This window comes from Oncorhynchus keta, chromosome 4 (assembly GCF_023373465.1).
Source record: "Oncorhynchus keta strain PuntledgeMale-10-30-2019 chromosome 4, Oket_V2, whole genome shotgun sequence".
In the NCBI taxonomy this organism is placed as follows: Eukaryota; Metazoa; Chordata; class Actinopteri; order Salmoniformes; family Salmonidae; genus Oncorhynchus; species Oncorhynchus keta.
In genome coordinates, this window is record NC_068424.1 from 47,387,730 (window position 1) to 47,405,206 (window position 17,477).

At 41.6% G+C, this 17,477-nt stretch overlaps 1 protein-coding gene across 2 annotated transcripts in view; it reads left to right on the forward strand.

Annotated features, from left to right (window-relative positions):
* Positions 1-17,477, forward strand: part of ndst1a (N-deacetylase/N-sulfotransferase (heparan glucosaminyl) 1a) — a 99,852-nt gene that overhangs the window by 32,744 nt on the left and 49,631 nt on the right. The gene's annotated exons all lie outside the window — the stretch shown is intronic.

Below are 17,477 nucleotides of genomic sequence, written 5' to 3' on the forward strand. Positions count from 1 at the left end.
TAGACAGCCTATGTAACCCCCCAGCCCCAAAGCACTGCTCTCATTTCTCTCTACCTCCCCCTTTGCTTTCCAGCACTTTCTCCTGGTCTCACTCTCTCCTTTTTATTTTATTTAAGTCATCTTTTTAATGTCCAGAATCCATTTATTCTGCCCCTTGGCGCTCTCTGGCAATTGCTGGAGACGGTGTGTGAAATGAAATTTGGTCTCCCACTCTCTCTCCCAGTACTCACACGGGCTAGCCCGGAACAACTCGATAAGGGAGAGAGGGAAAGATGGAGAGAGTAGTAGCCTGGTGGTTAAGACCATTCGGCCAGTAACCGAAAGGTCGCTGGTTCGAATCCCCGAACTGACTAGGTGACGAGTGTCAACTGGATACTAGCGTCTGTTAAATGACAAAAAGGTCAATGAAAAAGGCAATTCATCCTCCAATACCTTCTCTTTCCTCAGGGCTTTTAACGGAGTAACACCCTCCCTTCCTCTCTTCCTTGTACTTACTATCACAGTCTTCTGTGATAGTACTACTACTAGTTAGTCCTTTATTGGGTCGGACACCCGAAGTTCCCCACAGTTGATCCACAAAGAAATCAGCTGGCGGGTGGAATGAAAACGTTCTTTAAACCCAAGGCTCGGCTCGCGGTTCAGAACAATTATATTGCGGTTCGGAAACGTTTTAAATCATAATTTTGGGGGGTTTGTTTTACAAACCCAGGAGCTTGTTGTGTGGTGAAATCCATTCTGTGAGTGGTGAGGCTGACATACGGTACCAGCCACCCATGCAGTGGATCAGGGAACTGTCCATTATTTGTGTGGTGCTGAAACATATGTATTATCCCCCCACGTGACAATATGTTGACAAGTTTACATTCCCTGGCTAGCCTAGGTTATGAAAATGGCTAATGCAACCGGAGAAATAAAAATAAAGGTTCTCAAGTGTCATATATTATACAAATAAAGTCAACAAGATGGAATATGGGGAAATCTGCACCAAATAAATGTTTAATCTTCAACACAGAAATGCTAATAAAAATAGTTGACAGAATACTTGAATAATTTGTTTTCATTTCCAGTGTCCTCCATCTCCAGTAGCTGAAGTTAATTATTATTTTTTTCTTCTTCTAACAATAGTGTAAAATTAACAGCCTTACAGAAAGACTCATGTGAAGGCCAAATTACAGAGGAGGAACTTCTTGATGAAATGAAAGCCTTTTAAGTCCGGAAATACTCCAGGGCGCAAACCTTTTTTCGATGTACTCTGAGGTCTGTTATTAGCATGTTTTAACCACTCCTAACAAAATGGTAGATTATCAGATACTCAGCGAGGTCTGATTTCACAATTACTGAAACAGGACGCAGGTGGAAAATATAAAGATCCATTCCACCTAAAAAACTGGAGGCCCCTTACACTTCAGTGTACAGGAGAAGAAAAAACATTCATGCGTAACGCATTGAATTAAAAAGGTATTGTTGGAATTTATTCATCCTAATCAGACAGGTTTTTTACATGGACGATACATTGGAGATAATATAAGACAAGTACTGGGAACAATAGAACACTATAAAAAAATCTGGGAAACTGATAAAGTACAACTAGAATTTATTTTATTTTTGGAAAATCTCTTATTCAATGGGTTAAAGTTAATAATTATAGTAACCCAGGTGTAAAATAATAAATAATCTGTACTTGTCAGAAGGCATTAAACTGTCGAGGACTAAAACAAGGTTGTGCACTTTTGGCATATCTATTCATTATGGCCATCAAAATGTTAGCTATTAAAATCAGATCCAACAATAATATCATGTGATTGGGCTAGACATCCATAGCTCCACAGTACAGTAAATTGTAATAAAAAGAGGAAAAGCCCGTAAAAATAAAAACATCCATAGCATAAAAGCGAAAAGGCCTAATTGTACGCCGATGACTCAAGTTCTTTTAAATCCGCAATCTGGATCCCTGCACAGCCTCAGAGGATCTAGATGATTTCTTGAACCTCTCTGGATTATAAGGGAGGTTCAAGAAACCTATTACGTGTGCCAAATATAACATTTACATATCTGTGTAGTTTACCAATAAAATGTTCTTCCGGTGAAGTGGACATACTCTGTATTCATGTCCCAAAATAAATAAATAATCTCACTACAATACATTTTTATAGAAAGTTTGAAAAAATAGATAAGATCTTGCTACCATGGAAAGGTAAATACCTGTCTATTTGTAGGAAAATCACCCTGATTTAATTATTTATCCCAGTTTTATTATTTATCCCAATTTATCTATTTACTTATGGCCGTGCCTACACCGAATAACTTGTTTTTAAAATTATATGAGAAAGCCAGTCAAAATTAAACAGATCTATTTATATAATGAATATGAATTAGGAGAGTTAAAATTAGGAAATATTAAAGCATTGAACCTCTCACTAGTGGCTTTGACTTTGTTGTCCTTAAGCCATTTTACCAGAACTTTGGTTTGGGGTCAATGTCCATTTGAAAGACCTATTTGTAACCAAGCTTTAACTGCCTGACTGATGTTTTGAGATGTTGCTACAATATATCCATATAATTTTCCTTCCTCATGTTGCCATCTATTTTGTGAAGTGCACTAGTCCCTCCTGCAGCTAAACACCCCCACAACATGATGCTGCCACCCCTGTGCTTCACAGTTGGGATGGTGTTCTTCGGCTTGCAAGCGTCCCCCTTTTTCCTCCGGTGGTCATTATGGCCAAACAGTTCTATTTTTGTTTCACCAGACCAGAGTATATTTCTCCAAAAAAGTACGATCTTTGTCCAAGTGCAGTTGCAAACTGTAGTCTGGCTTTTTTTGGCAGTTTTGGAGCAGTGGCTTCTTCCTTGCTGAGCAGCCTTTCAGGTTAAGTCGATATAGGACTTGTTTTACTGTGGATAAAGATTCTTTTGTACCTGTTTCCTCCAGCATCTTCACAGGATCCTTTGCTGTTGTTCTGGGATTGATTAGCTCTTTTCGCACCAAAGTACGTTCATCTCTAGGAGACCGAAGGCGTCTCCTTCCTGAGCGGTAGGACGGCTGCGTGGTCCCATGGTGTTTATACTTGCGTACTATTGTTTGTACAGATGAAAGTGGTACCTTCAGGCATTTGGAAATTGCTCCCAAGGATGATCCAGACTTGTGGATTTTTTTTTCTGAGGTCTTGGCTGATTTCTTTGTATTTCCCGATGATGTTAAGCAATGAAGCACTGCGTTTGAAGGTAGACCTTGAAATAGATACACAGGTATACCTCCAGTTGACTCAGATGATGTCAATTAGCCAATTAGAAGCTTCTAAAGCCATGACATACTTTTCTGGAATTTTCCAAGCTGTTAAAAGGCAGTCATCAAATCAAATATATTTTTTTATAAAGCCCTTCTTACATCAGCTGATATCACAAATTGCTGTACAGAAACTCAGCCTAAAACCCCAAACAGGAAGCAATGCAGCACAGTGGCTAGGAAAAATTCCCTAGAAAGGCCAGAAACTAGGAAGAAACCTAGAGAGGAACCAGGCTGCGAGGGGTGGCCAGTCCTCTTCTGGCTGTGCCGGGTGGAGATTATAACAGAACATGGCCAAGATGTTCAAATGTTCATAAATGACCAGCAGGGTCAAATAATAATAATCACAGTGGATGTGGAGGGTGCAACAGGTCAGCACCTCAGGAGTAAATGTCAGTTGGCTTTTCATAGCTGATCATTCAGAGTATCTCTACCGCTCCTGCTGTCTCTAGAGAGTTGAAAACAGCAGGTCTGGGACAGGTAGCACGTCCGGTGAACAGGTCAAGGTTCCATAGCCGCAGGCAGAACAGTTTAAACTGGAGCAGCAGCACGGCCAGGTGAACTGGGGACAGCAAGGAGTCATCAGGCCAGGTAGTCCTGAGGCATGGTCCTAGGGCTCAGGTCCTCAGAGAGAGAAAAAGAAAGAAAGATTTAGAGAGAGCATACTTAAATTCACACAGGACACCGGATAAGACAGGAGAAATACTTCAGATATAACAGACTGACCCTAACCCCCCGACATATTAACTACTGCAGCATAAATACTGGAGGCTGAGAAGGGAGGGGTCGGGAGACTGTGGCCCCGTCCAACGATACCCCCGGACAGGGCCAAACAGGCAGGATATAGGACATACACCAGTCAACTTGGTGTATGTAAACTTCTGACCGTCAGCGTCTGGAATTGTGATACAGTGAATTATAAGTGAAATAATCTGTCTGTAAACAATTGTTGTAAAAATGACTTGTGTCATGCACAAAGTTGATGTCCTAACCGACTTGCCAAAACTATAGTTTGTTAACAAGAAATTATTGGAGTGGTTGAAAAACGAGTTTTAATGACTCCAACCTAAGTGTATGTCAACTTCCTACTTCAACTGTATGTATGTATGTATGTATGTATGTATGTAATGTATGTATGTATGTATGTATGTATGTATGTATGTATGTATGTATGTATGTATGTATGTATGTATGTATGTATGTTTGTTGACATTATACAATACATTCTGGGTGTCAAGTAAACGTCTGTTCCACCAAAGATTTTATGATGAGGTGAAGGAATGGTTCACTCATCTTTCGGGTAAACTTTCAGAAGTGAGTGAAGGGAAGTGAATTATCATCTTTTCTCATCTTATTATCTTTGGTTGATGCGAAAAACAAACATGGCGGCGTGCACAAACTACCCATCATCGGATTTACTTTAGATTTCTAGGAAGTGTTTTAGTCAATTATTTCCATCAATGTTGAGCTCACCCGTGATGTGATTCATTATTAAATAGTAATTGCTATTAGCTAATTCATATTGTGGTTTCTGTCAGCTGAGAGTTATCTAAAGATGACCGCTTGTGTTACGTCAATATTTCCTCTGCACAAGGACTGATGTGTCTTACATTTTCCAGTTTGGATGATTGTGTGTACTGTTGCTACTTCCGTGAAAGTCTGAACATTGCATCCAAAAATAATTCACATTCAGGACATAACTTTGTAAGGACTGTGTTTGTGCAAAATGTTTCTGTAAAAAAGACAGTGTGGTTAGCTCAAATGCTGACTGTTGCCTCAATCGAAAACTGGATGTTCTAAATAAATGTTTGAATCAAACCGGTTTGAGCGTACGCACCAGGGACCACTGTAGAATGATCACACCCATTTGTTGTGAAAAGGTTCAAAGTTAATTTGTTACATTTCTTTCCTTCTTAATGCGTTTGAGCCAATCAGTTGTGTTGTGACAAGATAGGGCTGGTATACAGAACACAGCCCTATTTGGTAAAAGAGTCGCAAAAACCCTCAAGCGCTATGATGAAACTGTCTCATGAGGACTGCCACAGGAAAGGAAGACCCAGAGTTACCTCTGCTGCAGAGTGGATAAGTTCACTAGAGTTACCAGCCTCAGAAATTACAGACCAAATAAATGCTTCACAGAGTTAATGTAACAGACACGTCTCAACATCAACTGTTCAGAGGAGACTGCGTGAATCAGGCCTTCATGGTTGAATTTCTGCAAAGAAACCACTACTAAAGGACACCAATAAGAAGAAGATATTTGCTTGGACCAAGAGACATGAGCTATGGACATTAGACAGGCGGAAATTTGTCCTTTAGTCTGATGAGTCCAAATTTGAGATTTTTGGTTCCAACCTCCGTGTATTTGTGAGACGCAGAGTAGGTGAACGGATGATCTCTGCATATGTGGTTCCCACCGTGAAGCATGGAGGTGTGATGGTGTGGGGGTGCTTTGCTGGTGACACTGTCAGTGATTTATTTAGAATTCAAGGCTCACTTAACCAGCATGGCTACCACAGCATTCTGCTGCAATAAGCCATCCCATCTGGTTTGCGCTTAGTTACACTATCATTTGTTTTTCAACAGGATAACGACTCAACACACCTCCAGGCTGTTTAAGGAGAGTGATGGAGTACTGCATCAGATGACCTGGTCTCCACAATCACCCGACCTCAACCCAATTGAGATGGTTTGGGATGAGTTGGACCGCAGAGTGAAGGAAAAGCAGCCAACAAGTGCTCAGCATATGTGGGAACTCATTCAAGACTGTTGGAAAAGCAAGTGAAGCTGAATGAGAGAAAACGAAGAGTGTGCAAAGCTGTCATCAAGGCAAAGGGTGGCTTCTTTTTTGGTTACTACATGATTCTATATGTGTTATTTCATAGTTTTGATGTCTTCCCTATTATTCTACAATGTAGAAAATTGTCAAAATAAAGAAAAACACTTGAATGAGTACGCGTGTCCAAACCTTTAGACTGGTACTATATAAATGTTTATTGGTGGAGTGGGGTTAGGCTCATTAGAAGGCCCTTTTTTCAAAGCAATTTGAGTTGTCAATGTGCCACATCTCAAATGTTGAATAGACAAACTCATTAATGCATGCAGGGAGGGGAATGATAGCCAACTACTCTGGAGTCATAAAAACAAGTCATGGATCTGCTCTCGGAACAATTATATGCACGTGGGTCAGGATGTGGAGAAAAATCTGTCCAGATGTCGGGCATCAGATGGAGCTTGGAATTGATGTGGGCGGTTCCAAAAAACGGACCCATGCAGAACTCTACTGCTAGGTCTCTGTTGGATCATTAATATAGGGGACATCTAGCTGGCTTTACCATAATGACTCCTTGCGACATTGGTTGTCAGTGTCTCCCTGTGCTGTTGTACATCAGTGGTCTCCCTTATACGTTTCTTTATTGAGCATGTCTTGTTCTCCACGTTTATTGTTAATCAGGCGAAGCATCTCAGGAAGAGCCCCCGCCCTCCGCACTGTAATATGTAATTATGTCAGTGCACTGAATGCAAATTAGTCTAGTGGGATGGCAGGAGCTGAATAACTATGGTTTAGGGATGGGGAGGGAAGAGAGGTATAGTGGTGGCAGAAGAGTGTGGGGGGGGTTGTAAGTCCTAGTCATTGCCTGAGCCCATTCATCATGCAATGCCTGCTGGGATGCGCGGGGGTTAGCCGCACACAATCACAGCCTGTTCTGCCCTGTTCTGGCTGTGACTGCTCTGTTGTGTTCTGTGGTCCTCTGTTCTCTTGTTTTCTCCTCTTATTCTTGTGTTTTCTTGTCTTCATCCGTATTTCTTGTCGTGCTCTGTTGTTGCTGTTTACCCCCATCCGTCCTCTGTCTGTCTGACAGCTCTCGACCAGAACAAATAAATGCTCCAGAAAGAAAGAAAAAAACATAATTGCATTGTTTGCATGTCAGTGTTGTAATGAACAAACATCAAGGTCGGGCCTGCTGTGATGCTATGTTATGAGAGCAGAATACTGTTGGTCGGTCCAAGTGTACATCCTCCATGCAGGCCTTGGCCTAGTGCTTTCAAGTAAAAACCACCTAAACGGACTTCAAAGGGCAACATGCCTTCACATAAGTTTAGGACTAGTCCTATTCCTAGCTCGAACTCTAGCAACATTATAATGTATGTCTCACACCTGTGTTTTAATCCGCGGAGGAGGTATCACCGAGTCATCTGCTGTGTTTTCTAATGAAGTTGGGGAGATGTGACGACATGTCATGCATCTAATTTCCTGCTTAACTGTGTTGATGTTGGGGCTGATGCGCTGGCTCCTATTGGTGTTGCTGTGGTTAATCTCCCACTGCGACAGGAAACCGTGGAGTCACTGGGGGATACGGGGGGGGGGGGGGGATATGGCATCAATAATTAGATTTGTCTATGCTACCTTCCCTGTGTGTGCAGAGGGATGGGGATAGCGATAGATTGAGATGGGGAGATGGGAGGGAGGGAGAGCTGAGTGAGTGAAGTTTTTGTTTTTCTATTGATTGACGTACGGATATCTTGAGAAGTTCTGGATGTTGTGCAAAGTTACTTTGTTTTGCACAACAACTAATGTCCCTCAAAGTTTGTCATTCAACTAATGAACACAAACATTATTCCAGGCACAGCAAAACATAATGTTTGAATGAATATGCGTTGGAGTTTATTTTCTTTTATGTCACTCTGTAAACAGTTCTGAGCACATTAATAACCTCTAGCGACGAGCAATCCCGTATCCAGGAGCATAATCATAGCCTCAAGCACATTACCATAACGCAACTTTTCCTATTCATGAAAATCGCAAATGATATTAAATAAATATATTCAAACACAAGCTTAACAACACTGTCATCTCAGATTTTCAAAATATGCGTTACAGCCAACGCTAGACAAGCATTTGTGTAAGTTTATCATGGCATAATGCTATGCTAGCTCTGCTGGCAGCAGGCAAAATTTTCACAAAAATAAGAAAAGCAACAAAATTAAATTATTTACCTTTGAAGAACTTTGGATGCTTTCACTCAGAAGACTCCCAGTTAGATAGCAAATGTTCCTTTTTTCCAAAAATATTATTTTGTAGGCAAAATAACTCCCGTTTCTTCATCATGTTTGGCTGAGAAATCGACCGGAAAATGCTATAACGCTAAACCTTTTTCAAAATTTGCTCCATAATATCGACAGAAACACGGCAAACATTGTTTAGGATCCATCCTTAAGGTGTTTTTAACATATGTATTTGATAATATATCCGTCGAGGCAGTTGGTTTCTCATAAGAAACGATTGGAAAAATGGCTACCTCAGTATTTTACTCAAGGTTTTCTCCGGGAGACACCATGCGACCACTCGCCCTATATGGTCTCTTACAGCCATTCTCCAATGGAAATGCCTAAAAAGACGTCACAATGCTGTAGACACCTTGGGGAAAACGTAAGCTGACTCCTAGCTCCTTCACAGCCATATAAGGAGTCATTGGCATGAGACGGTTTCAAAAAATGCAGCACTTCCTGATTGGATTTTTATCTGGGTTTCGCCTGTAACATCAGTTCTGTGGCACTCACAGACAATATCTTTGCAGTTTTGGAAACGTCAGAGTGTTTTCTTTCCAAAGCAATTATATGCATAGTCGAGCATCTTTTCGTGACAAAATATCTTGTTTAAAACGGGAATGTTTTTCATCCAAAAATTAAAAGAGCGCCCCCTAAATCCAACTAGTTTTAACCTACATGAATCGCCACATGCGCAGGGATTTTTATGCCTTTGTAATCTTTGGGCGGGCTACATAAGCGTTTCTAAGGGTCCAAACAGTGTCATTTAAAAGAAAAATTTTAAAAACGCTTTCAGTGTAAACTTAAATGACTAAAACCAGATATGAAGTATGTATAAAAAATAATAGACCTTTATATTTTTTCAATATTGTAATCTTTGAGTACTAACAATGATCATAATAAAAGCTACACAGTCTTGGACAATTTAAAATGTCCAAAAATAATGAATTTAGCAGTGTACATGTTGTTATTATGTTTGAGCAAAAGAACACAGCATTAGCCATGGCAAAATGCCTATAATTGCAGGAAACCAGCTTTAAAACTGCAAAAATATATAATCTCCATGGCAGAATATGTAAAATTGCAAAAATGTAGCTTTACAACTGCAGCATTTTCTAGCCACTGCATGACAAAATGTGTAGAATTGCAGGAAATTAGCTGAAAAATTCTATGATTTCTACAATGCCAAGGTGGAGGCCTCTAAAATGTACTCTACAATTTAGCCAAATCGACAGGCCGACCGCGCTCATTGCCACACCCCTGCCACGCCCACGACCTAAGCCATTTTTTATCCATAAAAAAAACCCTGCATGCATAAGCCTGCTTTCGGCAGAAGAACAATGTTTGTGACAAGCCTATTTTTCCTGTAGACCCAGATCCAGGGCTTGATTGATTAGGACCTTAAGCCTACTTGCTGTTAATTATGGGGAAGATAAAGCTGCACTGTAACGTTGCTGCCTGCCTGGGAAATAAGTAATGAATTAGTGATAAGGCTCTCAGACACAGAGACAACACCATTACAATGGCATCTGTTTACTTTAGATGGACCAGTTGGATCTTGCCATTTGCAGAGTGGCTGATCTGAGCTTTTCTGGTGTAAAGAGAAGGGATAGGCTAGTGTATCAAACACTCTTGCCTTTCCTTTTTCTTCTCTTCCTAGACCGTCTGTTTCTCGTTCTCTTTGTGTCACCCCATCTATCTCTTTCTATTGCTTCTATCGTTCTCTCGCTCTCCCTCTCTCGCTCTCCCTCTCTCTCTCTGTTTCTCACTCTCTATCACCCCATATATCTTTCTTTCTATCACCTCATCCCTCTCACCTTCCATCTCCCAGCAGAGTCATTCCATGTCATTCTAGCAAGCCAGAACACCCACCATCTTAGATTGTTCTGAAATCTTTTCTGTAGTTAAAAACAGATATGATTAGCATTCCTGCAACATTATTTTGTTGACATTTAATTTGATCTCTGAGAAATTAAGCTAATTGATTGCACCCACATTGGCCATTTACATTTTTAGGATTCACATAATCTTCTATAAATATAGTACCCAACATCCGATTTGAACCAAACTTTTTCCTACCATTGATTTAAGAGATGAGCAATCCAATAAAATTGTAAAAAGCCACCCACGGACCCCCCATACAAATCCCACCTCACAAAGCAGTATACCGTTTTCGTTCTCTATGCCTTCATCCTATGTAGTGTATTTCCTGGAAATCTGGTATTCTCTGTGATTCCCCCTCCTGTTCAAGAAAACATGTCATTCATATCGCTTGCATTATTTACCATATGTTACTGTGAAAAGTACACAAAAAAATCAATTCAAGCAATTCAGTTTGTCCTTCTCATATCAACCCTAATGGTTAATCCCAACTCTACTTGAATAGTCTAACAAATGGCATCTTTCTGAGAGGGCTATCCCTATGGTGCAATTCTCATATGAAGATTTTTCCTACAAGCCCAAAACGTTGATGGAGAAATGGGCTAGTGACTAAAACTGTTGCGCCAACCCTAATAAAATGATACAATTATAAACCATTGCATGGCATTCATATGTTTCCCGAAAACATCTCCATATGTAGTGTGATTAGTGACATTTACCATTAAACCCAACCCATATACATACAGTGTGTATTTGGGACTTTCCCTGTTTCAAGACCATTTAGACCATAACATCAAAGCCATTAGAACTGCTGGGTTCACCAGGAATGATCTAACTAATCCCAACCTTTTTTGAAGGGAAGAAACCACACACAGAGGGGCCATTCCTTGGATACAAATTAAGCAGAAGAGAAGGACCAACTGAATTGCTTTCATGACGGAATGGCTTGCATCGTGAGGATGACCACACTATTTATTTTCATCATGAGCATGGGGGGTGGGTGGCTTGTGACTGTGTTATTGGATTTCTCATCTTTTACTCATTGTTAGGGAGAATTTTGGTCCAAAATCGGATGTTAGGTAATATATTTATTGGCAATTATATGAATCTAATCAATTAAAATGGCCAATTTGGGTGCAATCAATTAGCTTAATTTTTCTGAAATCATATTTCAATAGAAATAATGTTTCTGGAATGATAATTTGATCTGTTTCTAACAAGAGAAACAATTTCACCACAATCTGAGATAGTGCGTGTCGAAATCCTCTTTCTTGTGCTGGTTGAGGTGCTGGTTGAGGTGGATCCAGCAGTCTTTCTCTCCTTCCCTCTGGACACTACTAACAATGGCACTAACTTCTTCTCCCCAGCTGGAACTGCCACTAGCTGCTAATATATTGTACTATGGCTGTGGATTAGGCTGCTAGCTCCTAACTGCCCTGTATGAGAGCTCTAATACAGCAAAGTCAATCCCCACACTAATATCAGCAACAACAACAACAACAAAACGGTTTATTTTACACCTGATAGGTTCAGTGAAAAGCCAACTGACATTTACTCCTGAGGTGCTGACCTGTTGCACCCTCGACAACCACTGGGAATATTATTATTTGACCCTGCTGGTCATCTATGAACATTTGAACATCTTGGCCATGTTCTGTTATAATCTCCACCCGGCACAGCCAGAAGAGGACTGGCCACCCCTCACAGCCTGGTTCCTCTCTAGGTTTCTTCCTAGGTTCTGGCCTTTTCTAGGGAGTTTTTCCGAGCCACTGTGCTTCTACACCTGCATTGCTTGCTGTTTGGGGTTTTAGGCTGGGTTTCTATACAGCACTTTGAGACATCAGCTGATGTAAGAAGGGCTTTATAAATACATTTGGTTTGATTTGATTCAGTGAAATGTGTTGTTTTACAGGTTCAGCCACAGTAGTACAGTGCCCCTGGGTTTTATGTGCCTTGCTCAAGGGCACATATTTTCACCTTGTCAGCTCAGGCATTCAAATCAGCGGCCTTTCTGTTAATGGCCCAACACTCTAACCACTAGGCTACCTGCCACCCTGGCGATTACTATTCACTCATACAGTTCTGGACTTTCACCTTAGTTCAGCACCTCTATTGACAAACTCTCCGGCCCAGTATCCCCACCACACTACTTGGATAACCTCATTCCGTTCCACTCCTCTAACCCACACTTTTTCTAACCATCATGGGATAGGGGAAGGGGCTAAGGGCGTGAATTGTCACCTGATGGATACATGGTGGATCCCCCCACCCCTTCCCACACACATACACTCTAGGGTTCGGCGATATTACGATAGTTTCATCTATCGACGATGATGGACAGCTGTCGCTGAGGGTGACGACATTGTGACGTGACAGACGATGGTTTAGCCTATTTGAACTTGACTGGCGCAGCGCCGTACAGAAGGGAGTCGGGCAGCACATGAGTGACGTTTGAGTAATTTGCCTCTTCCTGTTTGCTATAGCCTATTTCGATACATATGTTGTGTACAGAAAGCAAGAGAGGAATGTAGGCTAGACAGAGGGGATAATTCTACCACCGCAGCGCAAAATGTTCCATGCAGAAGCTCCACCAGAAAGGAACTGTTTGAAATGATTTACCTGCACTTACCCTCTGCCCGGGCTTTCAACGACATTATCTTTCATCATGATTGGACCAGTTGTAGCATGCGATTTCGTGCTATAGCCCAACGGTAGGCCAATAGGGGGGCGATACCATCGTATACTGTATCACTGTGTTCTATGAGTTCATAATCACGATGGTACAGAGGTTGACATCGCTCAAGCGTAACACGCGCGCGCGCACGCTCCCTAGTGCCTACCTCCCTTTACCAAATCCTGTTACGCTATTGAGCAGGATTCAGTCCCAGGTTTAGTCTCTCAGTGAGAGAGATCAGAGTGTGACAGAACTATAATTAGCATCACCCGCTATGTCTCCTAGAGGTCACCATCATTCCAGAGCTCTACTCCTCCTCTCCTCAACCCCTCCTTACCTCTGACCCATTCACATGATACACAGCGTCTCGGGTGACATCACCCTTTCATAATGGCTTCCTCTCACCAATCTTCCCTTTCCTCCTTCTGTCCTTCCTTTCCTTCATCTCGTCAATCGCTCCGGCTAAGTAAATTAGGGTGATTTCAATAAAGCTACCATCGTCCACCTCACTCCATTAGTTTGATTAACACCCAGTGGTTCCTGGTTCCTCTATGTCCCGGAGTCGTCATCCGTCTCTCCTCTCCTTCTCCTGGTCTCACTAGACAAGGAGGTAGTTCTGCCTTTCATGAATCCTTGTAACCTAGTTACTGGTGCTCAGCAGGGGAGAGGAAATCATTTAAGGAAGTGACTTGCTGAGGCAGTGCTGGTACTACTACGAACCCCAGGAGCCCTCGTAACCAAGGTTTTCACTCATAACATTTTTCATCTGATGGATGTATTCTCTTTGTTTGGTTGTTTTTCCTCTCTAGAAGTGAAATTATAAGGAGGCCTGTTTTCGGGTTAGTCTGCTACCTGTTGGGAGCTATTGGAGGACATTTGGCAGTCATCTTGTTTTGGGTTGGTATGAGCTCTGTCTCCTTAAGTACAGATCTAGGGTCATCTCACCCTCTAAAATTCCAAACCTTAACCATACATAGGGAAACTGACCTCGGATCAGTGTCGAGAGGCTCTTTTGTTCCCAAGAGGCCTAGGACCAGTAATTGTCAGGATTTTCAGATTGACTAGAATAGATTGAGGTCATTCTGAGAACTAATACAGTGTGGCAAAAAAGTATTTAGTCAGCCACCAATTGTGCAAGTTCTCCCACTTACAAAGATGAGAGAGGCCTGTAATTTTCATCATAGGTACACTTCAACTATGACAGACAAAATTAGATTTTTTCTCTCCAGAAAATCACATTGTAGGATTTTTAATTAATTTATTTGCAGATTATGGTGGAAAATAAGTATTTGGTCAATAACAAAAGTTTATCTCAATACTTTGTTATATACCCTTTGTTGGCAGTGACAGAGGTCAAACGTTTTCTGTAAGTCTTCACAAGGTTTTCACACACTGTTGCTGGTATTTTGGCCCATTCCTCCATGCAGATCTCCTCTAGAGCAGTGATGTTTTGGGGCTGTTGCTGGGCAACACGGACTTTCAACTCCCTCCAAAAATGTTCTATGGGGTTGAGATCTGGAGACTGGCTAGGCCACTCCAGGACCTTGAAATGCTTCTTACGAAGCCACTCCTTCGTTGTCTGGGCGGTGTGTTTGGGATCATTGTCATGCTGAAAGACCCAGCCACGTTTCATATTCAATGCCCTTGCTATTGGAAGGAGGTTTTCACTCAAAATCTCACGATACATGGCCCCATTAATTCTTTCCTTTACACGGATCAGTCGTCCTGGTCCCTTTGCAGAAAAACAGCACCAAAGCATGATGTTTCCACCCCCATGCTTCACAGTAGGTATGGTGTTCTTTGGATGCAACTCAGCATTCTTTGTCCTCCAAACACGAGGAGTTGAGTTTTTACCAAAAAGTTCTATTTTGGTTTCATCTGACCATATGACATTCTCCAAATCTTCTTCTGGATCATCCAAATGCTCTCTAGCAAACTTCAGACGGGCCTGGACATGTACTGGCTTAAGCAGGGGGACGCGTCTGGCACTGCAGGATTTGAGTCCCTGGCGGCGTAGTGTGTTACTGATGGTAGGCTTTGTTACTTTGGTTCCAGCTCTCTGCAGGTCATTCACTCGGTCCCCCCGTGTGGTTCTGGGATTTTTGCTCACCGTTCTTGTGATCATTTAGACCCCACGGGGTGAGATCTTGCATGGAGCCCCAGATTGAGGGAGATTATCAGTGGTCTTGTATGTCTTCTATTTCCTAATAATTGCTCCCACAGTTGATTTCTTCAAACCAGATTCAGTCTTCCCAGCCTGGTGCAGGTCTACAATTTTGTTTCTGGTGTCCTTTGACAGCTCTTTGGTCTTGGCCATAGTGGAGTTTGAAGTGTGACTGTTTGAGGTTGTGGACAGGTGTCTTTTATACTGATAAAAAGTTCAAACAGGTGTCATTAATACAGGTAACGAGTGGAGGACAGAGGAGCCTCTTAAAGAAGAAGTTACAGGTCTGTGAGAGCCAGAAATCTTGCTTGTTTGTAGGTGACCAAATACTTATTTTCCACCATAATTTGCAAATAAATTCATTAAAAATCCTACAATGTGATTTTCTGGATTTCTTTTCTGATTTTGTCTGTCATAGTTGAAGTGTACCTATGATGAAAATTACAGGCCTCTCTAATCTTTTTAAGTGGGAGAACTTGCACTATTGGTGGCTGACTAAATACTTTTTTGCCCCACTGTATGTGGTCAGAGGTTAAGCATCCATACTATGCTGCTCTGACACCTGATAATGGGCTAACAGCTGTGGTTTACCTTACATTCTTTCCCACCCGCTCTCCACTCTTCAATTTCCCCGTTTTTTTCTCTTTCATTCCTCTCTCATATTTCAGGGTTTTGCATCAGTTTCTCTCACCCCTCTCTTTTTATTGGAATTAGCCCTCTCCCTCCTATCATTATTCTCTCTCATCTTTCAATCTGTCCATTAATTCGCCTTTTGATTCTAGCCTCTAGTCTCTTTTTTCATCATCTCTCTCTATTGTAGGCTCTCTCTCATCCCTTTCTCTCTATCCGTCCATTCAGTCCTTGCTCTTACTCTCCTTCTCCCCCCTCTCTCATTCTCGCTCTCTTTTTGCTCTCTCTGTCCCTCCAACCCCCCTTCTCTCCTTGGCTGTTGTTAGGGCCTGTTGAATAATGAAAGCCTGGAAGGGCCATAGGCCAGAGTACCAGTTAACCCTTTGATCTCTGATCACACATGACAGATTGACAAGGGCATCCGCCTCATCCTCCCTATCTCTACCTAAATGTACCCACAATACATCCTGCCTTATTGATGGGGGTTTGAACCAGCAGGAAGTTGCTCTAGTGCCATAGCCTTTGTTATCTTAACGTTTATGTTTTATTGAAGCCCCAGCAAAGGCTGTGATTAATTATTAATTTGGGTGCAAGACGTTAGGGCTGCGCGATATGTGTAAAACATTTAATTGTTATTCCTTTTACCCAACATTACCATTTTGATTTGACTTGCAATATAGATTTTTTTTTTTTTACTTGGGAGAACTGTTGGAATCATGGTAATAGAATGCGTTATATGAAGAACCAAACTGTTCCAAACAAGAACGATGCTGCTTTACAATCTGTTGACTGCATTTGACCGAAAAGAAGAACAGCAGGGAGGAGGAACTGTGCTGCTTGAGTGACAGGGTGTGAGGTTTGTGTGTGTGGGAAGCAGCCGAGAGAGGGAAAGAGACGACAGGGTAAACTATAAAAATGGGCATCACATGTGGCTGGGTGATGTTTCAAACTATTGCGATCTGGAGATCTTTTGCGAAATGTCAATATTGCGATTTCGTTGTGAATTTGATTAACTATGCAGCCCTACAATAGTTGTCATGACATTCTCAGCCCCTATTCTCTACCAAGGTTTTCCAGCACAGAGCTTTGACCAACTACGGTAGCTACAGTGCCTTGCGAAAGTATTCGGCCCCCTTGAACTTTGCGACCTTTTGCCACATTCCAGGCTTCAAACATAAAGATATAAAACTATTTTTTTGTGAAGAATCAACAACAAGTGGGACACAATCATGAAGTGGAACGACATTTATTGGATATTTCAAACTTTTTTAACAAATCAAATACTGAAAAATTGGGCGTGCAAAATTATTCAGCCCCTTTACTTTCAGTGCAGCAAACTCTCTCCAGAAGTTCAGTGAGGATCTCTGAATGATCCAATGTTGACCTAAATGACTAATGATGATAAATACAATCCACCTGTGTGTAATCAAGTCTCCGTATAAATGCACCTGCACTGTGATAGTCTCAGAGGTCCGTTAAAAGCGCAGAGAGCATCATGAAGAACAAGGAACACACCAGGCTACACCAGCTACTAAATTAGCCAACCAAATGCACAACTGCAGAGCATTTAGGACATTTTAAACGGTTAAATTAAAAGTTTTCATAATATCTAGCTGGCAAACATTTAGCTATTAATTCCATACTGTAACAAGATCACCTTGCTCGTGCTGCACAACAGTGAGTAACTCACAAGGCTCCGGTCTCTCGTCGTTGTGTGCTTGCAAACAAACACCACTTGACTGTGGACTACTGGGGAACTTCATAATGAAAAAGTGACCGGTGATATAAAGAATGCG